This window comes from Belonocnema kinseyi, chromosome 6, assembly GCF_010883055.1.
Source record: "Belonocnema kinseyi isolate 2016_QV_RU_SX_M_011 chromosome 6, B_treatae_v1, whole genome shotgun sequence".
NCBI classification, from domain to species: Eukaryota; Metazoa; Arthropoda; class Insecta; order Hymenoptera; family Cynipidae; genus Belonocnema; species Belonocnema kinseyi.
The window spans coordinates 115,354,145-115,371,202 of NC_046662.1; the positions used below are offsets into that span (position 1 = coordinate 115,354,145).

The window sequence follows — 17,058 nt, forward strand, 5'->3', positions numbered from 1 at the left end:
AATACTTAATAACATACAGTTTAATTATATTTCAATCTCTAGCCTGAAATATGTACATGTAATTCGGCAAAGCTTGAGTGAGTGTGATGGAAGAAAAAGTAAAGAGTAACACCCTACCTAAATCACCATAACTTAAATCAAGCAGAGCCGGTTTTTCGATGAAGTGTTTAGATTTTGTTTAATAATCAAAATAGAGAACAATAGCTGTGACACTTAATGAGTGCTTCAAACTTAAGTCAGCAGACTCCCCGCAGGGTGATGAAAGACACGGAACGAATGAATGCCGGGCAATATTGCGAGATTTCGTCCAGTTAGGAAAACTAACATTATGAAATCATTGATTAATTTAATTTTGATTAACAGAATTAATTGATTTATATAATTACAATAAATTGAAAAAAAGATTCATGAAAAGCGGTTAATATTTGCAGTAATAACGTGGTAGTTTGTAAAAAACACGAGTATTCTGTTTTGAATTTGTAGGCCGCACGGTTAAATATTTTTGACTCATTTTTTGCATACGCTGTCTAAATTCTCATATCTTGAAGTACGTAGAGCCGGTTTTTTTTATAAAACCATTACATTATTGATTATAATCTAGATTATACGCGCCGAAAATGCATATACAACTAACACTGCGTGTTACTACTACTGTTCTTCCCTTTTTGATTATTAAACAAAATATAAACATTTTATCAAAAAAATGACTCTGATTTTTTCAAGATATGGTTTTTTAGATAAGATATGCAAAAAATTAGACAAAAATTTTCAACCATGCAGACTCAAAATTCAGACGCGATTGTCATTCTGATTTCCGTAATAACGACAAAATAACACTTTCATTATTATGAGATAACGCACTGTTACAAAAACTGTCGTTATAAAATGGTGGATTAATTTATTTTTGACGCGTAGAATCAATTAATTTATATAATTACAAACAAGTGAATAGAAGATTCAGGAATTTTTTTAACGTGTGCAAGAATAATGGGCATCCTTAGGAAATTTAATCTGAGTTGTTTAGACAATTATTATCTACTTTCACCATTATCTCCCTGTGTTAGTCGTAGGAATCGTTTGTGCCATCAATTGCAGTAAACAGTATTTTTTTACGATGTACGGGAAACAATTGTTTAAACAAATGATTTTTTTTAATGTACTAAATATTCTGAGGAAAATAACCTTTCACGATTCCTATAACTTAAAGGGGGAAACGATTGTAAAAATAATTAATAATTGTTTAAACAAGTCAGGCTAAATTCCCTAAAGACGTCCATTATTCCTGCACACGTTAAACAATTTTCCTAAATTTTTTACTCATTTGTTTGTAATTATATAAATAAATTGAGTTTTCGCATGAAAAATAAATTGATCCACGATTTTATAATGACAGTCTTTGTAACAGACCGTTATCTCATAATAGTCAAAGTGTTAATTTGTTGTTATTACGGATGTGAGAATGACAACCGCGTCTGAATTCGGAGTCCACGAGGATGTATATTTTTGTCTAATTTTTTGCATACCTGATCTAAATAACCATATCTTGAAGCAAGCAGAGCCAATTTTTTGATAAAATGTTTATATTTTGTTTAATAATCAAAAAAGGAAGAACAGTAGTAGTAACACGCAGAGTTAGCTGTATATGTATTTTCGGCGCGTATAATCTAGATTATAATCCATAATGTAATGATTTTATAAAAAAAATCGGCTCTGTGTGCTTCAAGATATAATAATTTAGATGGCGTATGCAAAAAATAAGTCAAAAATATTCAACCGTGCAGCCTACACATTCAAAACACAATACTCTTTTTTCTACAAACTAACACGTTATTACTGCAAATATTAACCGATTTTCATGAATGCTTTTTTGAATTTACAGTAACTATTCAAATAAACCGTGCGGCCTCAAAATTCGAACGCGATTAGACATTTTGATAAAGGACCTTAAGGTGCTTCTCCTGGTTTAAAAATGAGCCCATGTATTACTCTGACAAGCTTTTCTCCTACAATTCTGAATTGTATGATTTCATATTTCAAACGTAGAATATAAATGCCTAAATACAGGACGGACTAGAGAGCTTTTTTCGAAAAAATTGCCTGGTTCTTGTTTTATGCCAATTAATTGAAAATGTAATGCATTTTGTGTGCCTGGAAAGTAGAAAATGGCCACCATGAGTGTACATATGGTGAAAGAAATTTAGGGCAGATCATTTCCGAATGAAACTAGATTGTTGTTTTTTCGACGATACTTAAAACGTCATAAAAACCCAGGATCGAGCTTAGGATTTGATTGAGTGCCTGTCATGCCTCACTCAACCTTCTCATTGTTAGTGATAAGAACCGGCTGAGAGAAATAAAAAATCATTGAAATATTAAGGAATTTAATTTCAATATTCTGCATTAGATGCATTAGATGCATTAGATAACGACGAAAGGATTAAAAAAAGGAAGAAGACAATCGGTTAATCCGTTCCATTTCTGTCGAGAGCTTTCGTAACTTATCCTCTCTTCTCAGATTCTACGACAACAAATATGGAAGAAAGATGGATAACTTGATTTAACAATTTAACATATGTAACTGAAATTGCAATTATTCCACTTTTTGTGCAAATTGTATATTGTTTAAAGAAATTTAATATTCGTGGTTGAAATAGTATATTATGGTACAAGTGCGGAAAGTAGGCAGTTCCATACGAGTGTGAAGTTAGCTGTACGAGCCAGAGACGACTTGCAGATGAGCCGATGGCAAGTACTGTAAACTTCACAAGAGTTTCAACTGCCTACTTTTAGCTCCTGTAGCACACGATATCTTTTCTAACAAATGCGGGAAATTTTCGATTTGAGAAACAATAAAAACCAATTTTTTGAAAATGTATTGTAATTTTTGGAAATTTATGCTAAAATTACAAAAATTCCGGAAATTTTTGGTAAATTTGTAAATTACCGAAAATGTATAGAAATTTAGTGTATCTGAAGCTTTTTGGAGGAAATTCAAACATTTAAAAAATTTCTGGAAATTTGATAAATTTCAACAATTTCTGAAAATTTGATAAATTTCAAAAACTTCCTAAAGTTGTTGAAAAATTGGATAAATTTCCAAAATTTTAAGAAATTTATGAAAAATGATCAAATTACCAATAATTTCAGATTTCTAAAAGTTTCCAAAATTTTCGGTCATTTATCGGCAATTTTTGTTAATTTATCAGTAATTTATGGTAACTTATCACTTCGAGTATGTCCAATAACTAATCACTACTCACAACCAGTCTTTCAAGCGTCAAATCATAATGAAGTGAGGTTATGATTCCGACAGTCCTGGAAAGTAATTCTGACTCGAAATGTGCAAGCGTAACAGCAAGAAAAAGTAATCTTACTCAAATAGCGCAAGGGCAGCACCTACCGCACGCAATACATGCGTCGAAAATCGAACATTTCGTGCGTGCGTTAGGAAAACTTATTTTTGTAACGAAACATGATTTATTACACCTATTTATTGACAATTTATCTTTTGTAGATAAAAATAAATGTATTTTGTTGAAAATGAATCTTTTTGTTAATTAATTTATGTTTTAGGTTGAAAATTCAACTGTGTGTTTTAAAATTCATTGTTTCGTTGGTAAATCACCAGTTTAGATTAATTTTCATACTATCGTTGAAGATTCTTATTTTGTTCAAAACAATACAAGTATATCGTTCAAAAGCATATGTTTTCTCGAAAACTCATCTTTTTTGGTAGTAAATGGATCTTCTTGGTTACGAAATTATTTGTGGTTGAATATATACATCTTTTTATTTGAAAATTCAACTATTTGGTTGAATGTAGAACTCGTGTTAAAATAAATACGGTTTGGTGAAGATTCGTTTTTTGGGCAGAATCGAACTGGTTTTTCGTAAATTGAAATTTTGTTTATCGAGATATCAACTATCCCACGTTTTGTTGAGAATTTGTCTTTTTGGATCGAAAATATATAAAATTGATATGAAATAAAAAGTATTTGGTAGAGAGCAAATACACTTTATTGTTGAAAATTCATACTTTTGGTTGCTAATCTAACTATTTTTTTTAGGAAATTCAACTATTCAGTTAAAAGTAAAACTATTCATTTGGAAAATGTAAGTACTTGGTAGAAAACAAATCTTTTTTAAATGTTATAATTGCAAGTGCCACGTTGTCATATTTTCACACACGGAAAAAGTGCGAGTGAAACAGCTTTTTAAAATAAAGTAGGTTTATCAGGTTATTCGAGCTTTTTTTCTTTTGCTGCCGGAAAAACTTTTTTGAGCTGTCAAGTGGAATGAGTGTTAAAAGGTATAAACTATAATAATTAATACTTTTGTTAAGTGAATACATAAGTCAAGTGGGTTTAATAAGATTGTGGCAATCAAAGAAGTTCTTTATGAAAATGGTAAGTATAGATTTCATTTGCAAAATCGCACGTTCATATCATTTCATTAAATTCCATACTTATCACTTTCATAAATGGACTCCTTTCATAATCGCAATCTGATGTTATTGACTAAACTAAAAGTATGAATTACATTGCACTTCTTTTACTCACTCATTTCACTTGACAGCTGGAAAAAGTTTTGCCGTTACCAAAAGACAAGAAACGCACATAAGCGGATGAAGATAATTTATTTTGAATATCTGTCACTGTTGCACTTTTGTACATGTGTAAGAATAGTACACGTACAAGTGAAGCTGGGCTCACCAGAATGCAGTTGTTGGCTGGAAAGGCTAACAAGTGTCACTATTGGCTGTAACAGTATACTAATAGCCCGTGATAAATCTTTTCGAATGACTTGTTCCCTTATGCCCCCCCTCGAGCTTAGAAGAAAGTATCCTTTTCAAAAACAGAATATCGCTACCGATAGAAATCTTTGAGTATATTCTAAAGATTCTCTAGGGTCAGAGAAGCTCAGAGAAATTCTCCGCAGGCACTCAAGTAAATATATTTAAAGGTCCAGGTAGTTCTTTTAAATGTTTTATAGGCTTTAAAATTTCCTTCCCGAAATTGAAATAGAAATACGATCATAAATAACAAGCAGATAGGCTATATCAATAAAGTAGCCGACACTCAAGGGTCCTTTGCTAAGCTTTCGGATTAAAATTTAGAAGTATATTTTTTTAATTTCACAGTTAACAGCCTAAAACATAATAATTCGGAGTCTACGGGTTTCGATGATTTCAGGTATCTAACTTTTTTTTAAATGCCTAAAATTGGAATTAATACGACGTTTCTCGTAAATGGAATGAGATACGCCAAAAAAGACAACATTTTTTAATCCAACTAGAAAATTGTATATTAGTATATAAGTTATAATTATAAATAAGTATAATGAGAAAATTCATTAATTAAAAAAAAGTGTTAATAATTTGAAGAGAAATTTAAAAAGGGAGAGTCGGATTAGCGACGGCCAACTGCTGTAAATAACTCTGCCCGCCCGGTATGTGACGAATACAAAAGGAAAATTATATTACCGTCGCACCACTCTTAAAAGGATCTAAAAGGACCTCGAAAAGGACCCAAATCCCTCAGACTATCTCGGAGACTAAATCGCTTAAATCGACTGTGTTTATAGTCTCAAATGGGTCAGGCTATTTTGCTAGAGAATACTCAGAGATTTCTATCGGTAGAGATAGTATGAGTATTAATATAACAGTTTTGCTTCTTCGTCCCATGTGGAAATCAGTCCAACTAATAACTGGGCGCCAATTGGGCCCCAACTCGGCAGCCCAATTAACAAAAAGTTAAATTAGTTCACAAATTATTTTAATTAAATAATTACGTAGGTGCAATCTAACCCAAATCTTGAATCTTTACCAATTATTTCGAATTTGTAATTATCAAAACCATGGACATAGGAAACACGGGACTAGGCATGCCATCCTAACTGTGGCGAGCGGGGTTGAATCCACGGGAGGGGGGAGAATTCCATGAGCGGGGAGAGCCGCCATCTTACGATGTGCCATTTAATAAGGCGCACGAGAATTTTTGCCGACAAACTGTCCATGAAAATATAAACATGTAGGCGCTGCCATGTTTGTCGCCGGATATCAAAAGGTGGCGGACCTCCCCCCTCATTGCATCTCCCCCGCAATGGCATGCCTAGACCCTTGTTTCCTATGTCCATGATCAAAACTTTTGTTGATAAAGCCGGTGAGTGTTTGATTCTGTGCTTGGACGTACGTTGGGCTTACCCATAGAACGCCCAAAGTGGGCTCTATCGGAGCAAACCAGTCGGGCAACAACTGGGCAGCCCAATTAAAAAAAATGAAATTAATTCACAAATTATTTTATTTAAATAATTATGTGAATGCAATCCGGCTAAAATCCTGAAACTTTTCCAATTATTTCGAATTTTCAAGCATCAAAACTCATTTTGAAAAAGCCGATCAGTGTTTGATTTCTTGATTGGCTTTCATTGGGCATACTCATAGAACGTCCATAGTTTGTGTTTTAAATTAATTAACACGTTATTTTAATAAAATAAGTAAGTGAGTGCAATCTCATCAAAATTCTGGAACGTTTTCAAAAATTTCGAATTTTTAATTATTAAAATTTATGTTGATAAAGCCGATTTAGTTTTTGATTTCCTAATTGGGCTTACATTGGGCATACCCATAGAACGCCGATAGTGGGCATCATAAATTAATTGACAGATTATTTTAATCGTAAGAGTTAGTGGATGCAATCCCAGCCAAATCCTGAAACTATTCCAATTATTCCGAAATTTGAATTGTCAAAACTTATGTAGATAAAACCGAACAGTGCTTGATTTTTTACTTGATTGGGCTTAAATTGGGATCACCCGGAGAACGCCCAAAGTAAGCACTATTGGATCAAGCGAGTCTGGTCGCACAAAATGTAATTCCCCAATGGCCACACAAGTCCTCAAGTTGTCTTATGAAAATCTTTTAACAGAGGTCTTGAGGACGTCCTGAGAACCTTTTAAAGATATAAAAAGATCCAAAGGATGTCCTAAAGATGTCAAGTCACATGGCATAGAGGTAAATTCTAAGGATGTCTTTAAGATGTCCCGGTGTCCACTGGGTCCAGTTATATCGATAGAGGGCAGTAGAGAGATATAATATCGGCTGTGGTCAGCTGCTATTCACTTCGGTAAAGTTATTGTAAACTGTATCCGTTTTAGAATAAATAAATAAATCAAGATAATTCTGATAAACAGAAAACGCCGTGCGAATAATGAATTAGGCAAACGGGTTGCAAAATAATGAGCGATTCGAGTAGAATTTAGGAGTCCTATTTCATTCACATGAATGAAAAGAATTCTTAATCTATAAAATTACATAGTAAATGAATTATTCACGAATATTGATTGTTTATTATATTTTGTTGGAAAATGTTAAAGTACATTGATTTCCTGAGGTTTTTTTCTCTCATCCTTAAAAAGAACTTCTGACCATTTATTATTGTTCATACAATAACAAACAGATCAGCAGAGTATTGTAACATTTTCAAGTGAAACAACAATGATAACATATTTTTTCTAAACTAAGCATTTTATAATTTTGAAAACCCCGCCTTTATTGCCTAACGTGTGCACTGTGCGGCTGTGTGAGCCGCAACGCCGCAAACGAGCTCTCTCGTTGCGAACGCCGTTTTTTCTTGTAGTCGAATCCATTCAAGCTTCCATAAAATGGGGTTATTTTTACAAAGCTTTTTTGTTTTTACTTTGTAGAAATGAACATAACAAGAGATCGCTTTGTGCTGTTTCCCATACTTCAGGTGCTTTTAGGACTGAGCTGACTGTTGGAAGAGACTGGAATGGATTTCAGAAGAAATAAGAGGATGCTAAGAGTTTTTAAATCATGAGGAAGCGTCAAATTAAAAAAAATACTAACAAATATTCATTGTTTATTACTTTTAACTTTAGGAGTTCAATAATTCTACCCCTTTTTTTATTAATTGGGCATAAAGTGGGCTGCTCAACTAAGGCCCAGCTTGTTACCTCTATCTGGACATTCGTTGGGCTGACCGTTACAGCCCAGACAGTAGCCCAGTTGGGCATTGATTGGGCTGCCCAATTGGGCATTGATTGGGCTGCCCAATTGGGCATTGATTGGGCTGCCCAATTGGGGCCCAACTATTAGTTGGGCAATCTAGTTGGGGCCCAATCAACTTTTCCACACGGAGTATTCATATCGCCGACACAATTAAAACAATACATCATATTCAAATGTTTCGGTGATATTTTTAAATTCCTGTAATTAATAGTATTGAAAGAACGTATACGGTGACTATGCTGTCTATTATTATTTTATGAGCAATGAGCTGTGAAATAGTAATAAGAAAATTAATGTAATATAATTCTTGGCAATGGAATATTGTTCGTTAAGAGTTTTGAAAAATAGATGATTTAACATTTGAAGGGCTGAATTTTTTAATTTATAATTAAAATAATTTAAAATAAAATAGAATTATTGAAAAGTGAAATTAAAAAAAACATTATGAATTTAAATGCAAAAGGATTCAAATTTGACTATTCGAAATTGAAAGTCAAGTTTAATATTTCAAAGTAAAAGCATCTGAAATTGCAGAATTGGAAAGTTGTATTAAATTTAAAAAATTGCAATGTAACTTAAACATTCATTACAGACATTTTTGGAAAACCGAAATAAGGACACCTTCATTCTCCGCAGTCAAAATGAAAAAAAAAACAGTTTCAATTGTAATCCTTGAAAATGGAATTATTCTGAAAAAGGTTCGAAATAAAAAGTACGGCTAAATAGAAAATGTTTAAAAATTCAGAAATAAACAATGTTTAAAATGTCAATCGGACTGTTAGAAATTCCACAATTTCAATGTTAATTGAAAAGTTCAAACTTATAAATAGGGAAACTGTTGCAATTTAATGCTTATCGTAAAACCATTGAAACCATTAAAAATGAAGAAATTATTTCATTTTCACATATCAATTTTTTTAATTGAGCTTTCAAGGTCAAACTGGTTTAAAAATTGGTCGAATACAAAACTTTCCATTTGAAACTACATAAGTAGGGCGCTACGAAAGTTTTGAAATACGCGAAACCTATTGGAAGAAGTTTGATGATCCTTGCGTCATTAGAAAGAGCGTCAAAAATTAGGTGGGAAGAGGAAACCCATTGACTCAGGTCTCAGTACAGTCTAAGCACGCAGCCCGGAACGATTAAGAAATGGCGCCGTGGAGAAAGGAAGAATATCGTGCGATAATTCGATACAACTTTTCTCGCTGTTTAAGTGTAGATCAAAGTTTTGAGGAAATGTCTCCGGTATTGGGTAAGGACTGTCCACATCGCACAACAATTTTCCGATGGTACAAACAGTTCGAAAGGGGAATTTCGGTCTCGCGGACGACTAGTGTTCAGGTCGACCGCCGGAAGTGGTGACATCGAAAAACATTGCGTCTGTGAATAATCTACTGAATGATAATGGAAGAATCACGTACCGGAAGATAGAGCAAATGTTGCAAATTAGTGCACCAGCAGTCCATCGAATTCTGCATGAACATTTAAATGTTAGGAAAGTTTGTACTCTATGGGTACCACATGCTTTGACCGAGGAGCAAATGGCAGCGAGAGTAAAGTCGTGCCTTAAAATGCTAAAAAGATTTGAATTGGGATATTCTCGAGATGTAAATAGTATTATAAGGGGCGACGAAACCTGGCTGTATTATTACGACATTCGAGCAAAATCACAAAACAAGATCTGGCTGTTTGAGGATGAGGATGCTTTAGTGGAGGTGCGGAAGTCTCGATCTGGAAACAAAAGAATGATTGCAGTATTCTTTGGGAAACGCGGCATTGTGGATAGGGTCGTACAGGAAAACCAGCGTACAGTCACCTCTTCCTGGTACACACTCAGGTATGTTTACCCCAAGTCATAAACCAACTCAAAAACATCAGGCCGAAATCTCGACTCAGCCCAAGTGCGAATTGCCGGAGCTGAATACACGGCCCAGTGGTGGTCTAATTTTGGCAGCCAAAGGTCGACTAAAGTTATTGGGCCAATATAGACATTTTAATCGGCCCAGTGTTGAGCCAGTACTGGCAGCCTATATTGGCTATTTATATTTGCCGATCCTCCACCGATGCTTGGCCCAGTATCGGCACTTTATTGCGCAAAGTCTCACTTTTAGTGCGGGAAACCATGTTTCACGAGGATCAGCCAAAGTCTGGCCCAGTGACGGCACATTACTGGGCCGAATGTCACTTTTATCACGGCAAACCATGTTTAATTTAAATCGGCCCAATGTTGAGCCAGTGCTGGCAGCCTATATTGGCTATTTATATTTGCCGATTCTCCACCGATGCTTGACCCAGAATCGGCACTTTGTTTTACCCAGTCTTAGTTTTAGCACCTAATAAACAAATCTTATGGGAAAGATAAAAAATGTATTGAAAAATTGTCAAAGTTCACGATGAGATTTGTTAAGTTCTGTCATTAAAAATCGTTAATGTTTATAAAAATTACATTTGCTGTCATTGAAAAAAGTTGTACAGCAGGCTACAACGGATAAAAATGAAATATTACGCGAAGAAAAATTGTAATGGATTTAAATTATTTATTTAAAAATTAGTGTATTGATATTCCTGTTAACATTTCATGTTTTTTACATTTACACAACGTCGCATAATAATAAATAATTAGAAAAAGAGAGCTTAAAATTTGGTTATTCAAGGGCATGCGACACAGCTAAATACCTATATTACCGACCTCACTTTATGAGTTCACTGAATATTTTTTTGAACCTAAGAACTTTTTTTGTAAATAAAATATCGAGCTGAAACTTTGGAAAATGTATTAGAGTACAATAAACTACGTTTAGGTACTGCATTTTTGTACGCTTAATAATAAAAGATGTAAAAAAAAATTTCAACTATCAATTTCAACGGTATCAGCCGGTAACGTTGTACACGAAAATACGAACCCTCTAGAGCCTCGTTTAGTGGCCGCCAGGGTACGTATTTTTGTGTACAACGTTACCGGCTGATGCCGATGGAATTGATAGTTGAAATATATTTTTTTTACATCTTTTATTATTAAGCTTTGTACTTTAACGCAGTTTTCTTTCTTGCATTTCTAAAAGTTTGAGACGGATATTTTATGTATAAAAAAGTTCGAACATTCAAAAAATGTCGAAGTTCAGAAAAAAGATAAAATAATTTTCAGTGAAGTTCCTACCAAAATGCAGTACCTAAACGTACTTTATTGTACTCTAATACATTTTCCAAAGTTTCAGCTCGATATTTTATTTGCAAAAAACTGTCTTAGGTTCAAAAAAACATTCAGTGAACGGATAAAGTGAGGTCGGTAATATAGGTATTTAGCTGTGTCACATGCCCTTAAGTTTTCTGAACTGCAGCTTATGGGAATGACTTTTTCACAGAGTTTCAAATTGTCGGTTTAGCGGACTGGTTAGCACGTCCGACTGCTAGGCAATAGATTTAGGTATATCGATGTAGGTTCGATACCCCGTAGCGTTAGAAATTTTATTTGTAATATAATGTTCAAAATAAAATATATGTATTCAATCTAAACAGGGCCATTAATATTTATATTCAAGGTACTCGCAATCAGTTAATATTTATTTTTTAAATATCTTTTTTGCGATATCCTTAGACGGTACCCAGTGTTGGGCCGACAATGGCATCCAAGCCCTGGCTGCCAAGTCAAGGCCATAGTTATCAATCCGGCAATGGCACGACGATGGCAGCCAGGTTTGTTCCAATACTGGTACCCAGTGTTGGGCCGACAATGGCAGCCAAACCTTGGCTGCCAAGTGCAGGGGATAGTTATCATTCTGTCATTGGCGCGATAATGGCACCTGAGCTTCGGCAATATTTTTGCCGACTATGGCCGTATGCTTAATTCAGCATTTTGAATCATCACTGGGGAACTAGTGATTTTCCAACTTTGACTGGGTGAACCAGTAAGTGATTCAATTCAAACAGCGCTACTGAATATATAACAGTGACGCTAAATCATAGATTCAATCAATGATATAGCGCTCCACGCGGGAAGGCATGAACCTTCAGTCGTCTGGCACGCAGTGCTGCCAGAACGAGCTACAAATTTATCCCCTCCATACCGATCTAAAAGCTTCAGAAGACTTCGGTGGTCTTCTATTTATATCTCGATCCCATTTGAAAGAAATGAAAGTAGTTGGTGAATTTAATTTTTCGCGTGATTCTTAATTTCATGCGTGAGTCGATTTTGAGGTCATGTTTTTCAAGTGTATATAACATGTAGAATGGATATTATTACTATTATATATATGTATTATTTATGTTAATATTATTATTATAAAATATTATATCAATATTAATGGCTATTTGACTATTTATTAATAAAAATAGTTCAACTTTTAACTAAAACAATTAGTTTTCTGCCAAAAAAATAAATTTTGAAGAAAATAAATCAATTAAAAATAAAATGGTTAAATTTTAAAAAATAGTTAAATTTTCGAACAAAAACTAGAATTTTTATCCAAAAGGATAAACTGTATACTAAAAAAGGAATTTTTAATAAAATACATGAATTTTGCACAAAAGAAATTTATTTTCCGCAAAGACTGATTTTCCATACAAAAAGTGAATGTTTAATCATAATTAAATTTTCGACAAAAAAGATGAATTTTCTTTCAAGAAAGTCCATTATTCAATAAAATACAAAAATTTTCAACTAAAAAAGATCACTTTTCAATGAAACATAGAAAAGTTAAATTTCTAGTTAGAAAAATTAATTTTTAACCAAAAACACAAGGAATTTTCTACAAAATAGTTAAATCTTCAGAAAACAAATTTCTCTTACTAAATTGATGAATCATTAATCAAAAAACTAAATTTTTACAAAGTAGTTCCACCTTCAACCAGGAAATATGGAAAAAAAATCGTTCAAATTATTTGAAGGTTTGCCCATAATAAAGCCCCAATATTATTAGGGACTATTAGGGCAATTTCTACACGGGTAGTTCATTTTAAGAGAGTAACCCGTAATTTTGTGATTAGTGCTTATTTATTCAATAGGGTGGGTTTTCAGTGATAGGGGTTGTTTTCGAACCCGAAGTGAGCCATCAATGTCTTGGCAAGAAACAAGTTGGTGTAACAAATATTTCTAACATGGAACTGCTAGCTGTACGTAAAGCTGGCAGTACAAAGTACAACTCGTAGTATCAAGCCCATATTGGCACCATTTATGGGCATCAACATGAATGAAAAACCATGCAAATAATCAATAGTAAATTTCATTTTTTTCAGTTATAGAGGGAGGAAGAAAATTTTTTCTGGTAAACGGATGAGCCGCTTTTGACGAACGAAATGTATGTTATAAAGGTCAATGAGACTGATAAAAGAAAATATTTTTAAAAATTCCGATTAAAAATACGCATATAATTTTGTTTAAAGTTATGTTTCAAATTGCCAATTTCAGTTTTTTGTTATATCGTGGTGCGTCATTGTTAGAAATTCGTTTCAAAATTTCAACAACAAATAAATGTCTGTTCACCGGAACAGTGGCCAGAACCAGTGGCGCCGGAACAAAAGAGCAGCCCCCCAATTTTGTTTGGGGGGGTGGGGCAATGCCGAAACTCCTCCCCCCCCTCTGAATGTACCTATGTCTACCACATAGAGAAAAAGAGAGTTTGCCGCTTCAAAAAAATCTCGTTCTGGCGCCATTGGCGCCAACTAACATCATTAAGATGGGTCGGAAACGATACTTAAAATTTAATTTTTTTTAAGTTATGGAGAAGGGAATGAAAGTAAAGGAAGTATTTTTTGTTGAAAATCGCTTAACCGTTGTTAATGAATAAAATATATGTTATAATACACAAACCAATGAGACAATTTTCGAGAAAAAGTGAAAAAAAATGTAGACAAAAAAATGAGTGAACTTTTTTTGTTAAATTTTTGAATATTTTTTAACCATAACGCACCACTCCGATTAATTTAGAAAACAAATATTTAGATCCAGGCGTCTTAAGAATATTTTTTTAACAGAAATTAGAGGTAATTCAAAGTTATAAACTTAAAAATTGTAAACAAATTTATTATCCGTATTTTTGCTCAGAATTGGTTGAAAACCTTTTTTTTTAGTCTCGCTGACCTTTGCAACATATATTTTGTTTGTCAAAATTGGCTCATTTGTTGATTCAGATTTTGTTTGAATTTACAAATACATATTGTAGTACTGTTGTTTCTTAACCCTCTACCGCCCACAGCGACATATATGTAATGTTTGGAAGACTTGAGTTTTTTTAAATATGACTTTGAGACGAACAGCAATTTTTAACGCAAGGATTTACATGAAAGTCAGGACGGTAATGAGCTAGAATTTTAGTTTTGTATACACTCCGCCATAGGAATAATATGCCTAAATATCTCAAAATTCAGAAAAAAAGAAAGTTTTAAGGGCGGTAGAGGGTTAAGTCTTGGCGTAAATTTTAAGATTTGCGACAAACGGTTTGACTAATGGCAGAGGCCAACATTTTCAGCTTTTGTCTATACACATCGTAGTTCAAGTGTGAATTTTTAAAACTCTATAAGTGTTTTAGAAAGCTCTTTCTATGAATTTAATGATTTATCGAAATAAAGAGTTATAATCAATTTTTGACGAACTCCGACGTCACCGATTTTTGTCACTACTTTTGAAAAAGTAGTACTCTTCTCCTTCAAACCCTGTATTGACCAAAATAGGGAAATTTTCAGCTTTGACAATTTTGCATTCAATATACTCAATACAACCTATATCTACATTATGATCTTCTGCAATTAGCCTCTATAAATAAGTTTTCAGAGTTCACCACAAGCAGGTTGCAGGTCGTTTTTAAACATCTTTTCAGGGTGCTTTTCAATGTGAGTCACCTAGCCTCTCAGAGAACGACTTACTTCAAAGTATCTGTCACAGTCTCTGCATTGGCAAAACACGTTGACAACATTGCACTAGTTTCATTGAAATCGTTTTTCGTACTCAAGAGAGCAACAGTTTCTGTCAACGATTTTTTTACCATTGATGCAAACGGTTCGTTGTTTGGATCTGATCTTTCAATGATTCTTGTAAACGAGTTAGTGCCGCTTGACACTTCAGGTCTCCACCAACTCCATCGCATGGCCATTTCTGTTTTATATGTTATATGAATTATAGAAGCCTTTTTAACTCTTAAAGATATAAATAAGATCGGTCTATCGTGGATTTATCAATGAAACAAGAATGGAGTAATTAAAAATTGCCGTAAACGTGATATTCCGTAGAAGAAAGTGATTCCATAGATAAATTACGGAAAAAATGAAACACATATTAAAAATCAGAGTATGCTGAAAAATACAGATAATAAAATGGATAGTAAAGGGTTATAAAATTAAAATATTGATGTACTTGTAAATAAACGCAAAATAGAGATCTCGTCTAAACTTGACTCTGACCACAAAATTGATGATTGAGAAATGTTTTTGGAAAGATTAGAACAATATTTTATAGCTAATGGCATCGTAAATGATACAAAAAAAACGTGCAGTTTTCTCGAGTAATGTGAACGCAGAAACGTACGCGCTCATTCGTAAAATCAGTGCACCGGGCGAACGGGCCGAATTGTAGTTTAAAAACTTAGTTTTCTTAGTCTATCTCGGAGTTCATTTCCTCACTGAAAGACTTAGGAAACGATTGCAAATTTACTAATCTTGGGAAGCAGATGTGGGATCAACTGGTTATTGGTGCAATTAGTAAATACATAATGACTAAGATATTAAAAATTAAAGAACCTACTTTTAATAAAACTGTAAAGACCGCATTGGCAGTGGAGGCCGCATACAAAGATGCCAAAAAATTGATCAGCATAATTCTAAGGAAGATAGCAGTACCACAAATTTACACCGTATTGGTAAATCACAACATTGGATGTCAAGAAGCAGAGGTCGACCTAGATATCGACAACGACGAGAAAATTCAAGAGCACCTGCAGTAAAAGAAAATCAAAGAAGATGATCACCATCATCATCAGACTATACGAGAAATCGCTAATGTTGTGGTAAGCCACACCATTTTGCTAAAAATTATTGACATCGTCACTCTTGTTGTAATATTTGTAAACGTAAAGTTCATTCAGCGCCTGTTTGTCACGATAGAGATAAAAATAAAAGCAGCAAAGACAACGATAATAAAAAAAACGGTAGTAGGATATATGCATGTAGAAGGTCCCAGCGCTACAGGCACGTTGGGTAAACACAATCGGTAAAGGGAGAATGTACGTAGCTGCCGCAACATGGTAGCTTTACATGCTGCTCTGTACATATTGTTTTCTGAAAAGTGTAAAAATATCAATATTCAACATTAAATTACATTAATTACAGCTTTAAATATAAAGTTTTTGAAGAGTACTTTTTTGGGAAAATAAATTTCAATATGTCATAAAAAAGTTTTTTATGTGGACATCAATAACCAATATGTTTCAGGTAATGGAAAAGGGAAATGAAAAAAGATTATCTTTTTCCTATGTTAAATTCTATTTTTAAAAATTCCTAGTAAAGTCTATTTCAGAGGATGCAAAAGGAAAAATAGGCTAAGATGCTTTGCAATTAAGTCTATGGAAATTGTTGACTTGTATGAATTAGGATGTGCTTTATTAAAATATTCACGCAAAGAGTTACCTAATTTTATTGAATTTCCGCGGCTTATGAGTGTTAAAGAATTGAATTGTGCACATCAAAATATCAAACTTTTGAAAATTTTGATATTAAATAATCTACTAGGCAGTCTGATAAGTCCCTGAAAAATGAAACACGGAGACGTTTTTTTGGCCAAAGCCGGTTTTATTTTTCAACATACTCTTCTTTTAGGTCGATACAGCGAGTCCAACGATTTTCTAACTTTTTGATACCATCCGAAAAGTACTCGATCGGAAGGTCTCCAAAATACGCCTCAGTTTCAGCTATCAGCTCATCATTTAAGTAAAAACGCTCATCGGTGAGCCATCTCTTCAGGTTAGGGAAGAAGTAATAGTCGCTGGGGGCCAGGTCTGGTGAATACGGTGGCTGAGGAACCAATTCGAAGCCGATTTCATGCA

The 17,058-nt window shown here is 33.7% G+C and overlaps 1 protein-coding gene across 7 annotated transcripts in view; it reads left to right on the top strand.

The window, feature by feature from the left end:
- The window catches only part of LOC117174733 (cyclin-dependent kinase 4-like), a 549,135-nt gene that overhangs the window by 320,472 nt on the left and 211,605 nt on the right, over nt 1-17,058 (top strand). Inside the window, exon 4 of one of the 7 annotated variants that reach the window (XR_004467351.1) lies at nt 7,705-7,946. The exons of the other annotated variants lie outside the window; for them this stretch is intronic. The gene's annotated coding sequence lies outside the window, so the exon portion shown is untranslated. Of the gene's footprint in view, nt 1-7,704; nt 7,947-17,058 lie in introns of those variants that run through there. 7 annotated transcript variants of the gene reach the window in all.